This window comes from Echinops telfairi, unplaced genomic scaffold (genome assembly GCF_000313985.2).
Source record: "Echinops telfairi isolate 266 unplaced genomic scaffold, ASM31398v2 ScPeMD7_7458;HRSCAF=8496, whole genome shotgun sequence".
NCBI lineage: Eukaryota > Metazoa > Chordata > Mammalia > Afrosoricida > Tenrecidae > Echinops > Echinops telfairi.
Genome location: NW_022111358.1, coordinates 2,382,899 through 2,384,708, shown reverse-complemented (window position 1 = coordinate 2,384,708; position 1,810 = coordinate 2,382,899). Strand labels below are relative to the sequence as shown.

The window sequence follows — 1,810 nt, the reverse complement described above, 5'->3', positions numbered from 1 at the left end:
CTTGCCCTGAAAGCCTACCCTGAACCCTGCCTGTAGTAGATAGAACTTTAAATTCGTGCGCTCACAAAAAACCAACTCCCTGGCATCAACTGCCTGTGAGTTTCCAATACTGTAACTCTTTCCCAAGTCGAAAGCCCGGTCAATCTTTTTTTATTTTAAGGCGTTTTATTTTTAAATTTTTACCGAAACCCGCCGCCCCCCCCCAAAAAAAACCCTCCAGCATGTCAGTGTTGCTGTAGAAATCACTCAGGGGTGTTTATTGCCTTTGCTCAGATCTCAGGGGAGGCCACATCCTACCACCACCCACCAGAGCCACGGCCCTTTCCCCCTTGGGGACATACATAGCTGTAACCCTCTCCCTCTGTCAATAAGTAGTCAGTGATTCACAGGGAAGCTTTGATGGACGGCACTCCCTGACCCACTGACCCCTCTCTCCTTGGGCATCAGCGCAGCTCATTTTCATTGGAGGGAAAGGCTGCTGCAGCTCAAACTTCAGAGTCCTCCCTGCCTGGTCCCTTCCAGGAAGCCTCGTCTTCTGCTTCCCCTGAAAGGACGGATGGCCAGGGACACACACACACACACACATAAGCACACACATCACTACCCCCAGCTCCTACCCACTCCTACTGCTTCCAACACCTAGTGACCATTTCTACCTGGCAACACTGCCCGGCCTTCAACGTCAACTCCTATCATGTCCTCTGGGACACCTCCCTTAGGGCTTCCTCAACCCATGTTGGAGCCTGTCACGTCTTCCCCATTCTCCGATGGCTCTCCGTCCACATGTCTGTCATCACGTTGGGTGCTGAGAGCTATCTCTGAGCTCTCAAATTCTGCCCCACCCCACCCCCACCCCTACCTGCACCTATGCAAGGTGAATGCTCAAGGAGTGTCTTGGGTTGGTGGGTGGGCAGGGTTTGGGGAGCAGAGAGACAAGGGCAGGAGAACTGCGTGCCCTGTGGGTGCTGGAGAAAGAGTTGCCTGCTGCCTCATGGTGGCCATGTCCTCCTGTAGCCCCGAAGACTTGCCTGGGCCGAGCCCCCGGGCTTGGGGAGTATGTCAGGGCCAGAGCAGAGCCCACTGTCTATTTGAGGGCTGTCTGCAGCTCTGTCACAGCCATACCCACCCCCTCGCCCACCTACCCACTGACCTTGATCTTGAGCCACAGCGTACCTTGCTAACTCTTCCCCAGGGACCTCTGACTTTGCCTTTGGCTTGTACATTTCCACCATACACCTCTCCTTGACACCTTATCCTGGTAACACGATGAGAATGCCAGAGCCAGCCTTCTAGAAATGTCTGCCTCCCCGCCCCACTCTCCTAGAAGGCGTGGGTGGAGGTGGGGCTGCCACCTGTGTCTACACCCTGGGGCGAAGAAAAGGACAGATCCCCAGCCAATATGGCAACTGGCTCCTAGTGGGCACCATGTTGGTCTTTGCACATTGAGCCCTGGGGCCCCGATCCCAGCCCCAGTGGACACTGGCCACAAGCCTAGGGGGAGCTGCCTCTTAGTCCCCTTCATGAGCTGGAGTACCGATGCCTTGGCCAGGCTGAAAGACAGCTCATGCTCTGAGAGTGCTGAGCTCTGGGAAGTGAGTTTTCCGGCAGTGGGAGCTGTTGGCTCTGGAGAACATTCTGGTGGCCGTCATACCAAGAAATCGCTGTGGGTTTTCAGAATTTCTCCATCTTGGGAGTCTTGGCTACGCACGCAAACCGAGAGGCAGAGATGGGGGGCGGAGTGGGGAGGGGGGAGCTGGACTCAATCTTCACTTGAAAAAAAATCCTTAGTTATGTTTTTGCTATAGCCTTT

The 1,810-nt window shown here is 54.9% G+C and overlaps 1 protein-coding gene across 1 annotated transcript in view; it reads left to right on the top strand.

Moving 5' to 3' along the window:
- Window positions 1-1,810, top strand: part of RFLNB (refilin B) — a 30,403-nt gene that overhangs the window by 21,109 nt on the left and 7,484 nt on the right. The gene's annotated exons all lie outside the window — the stretch shown is intronic.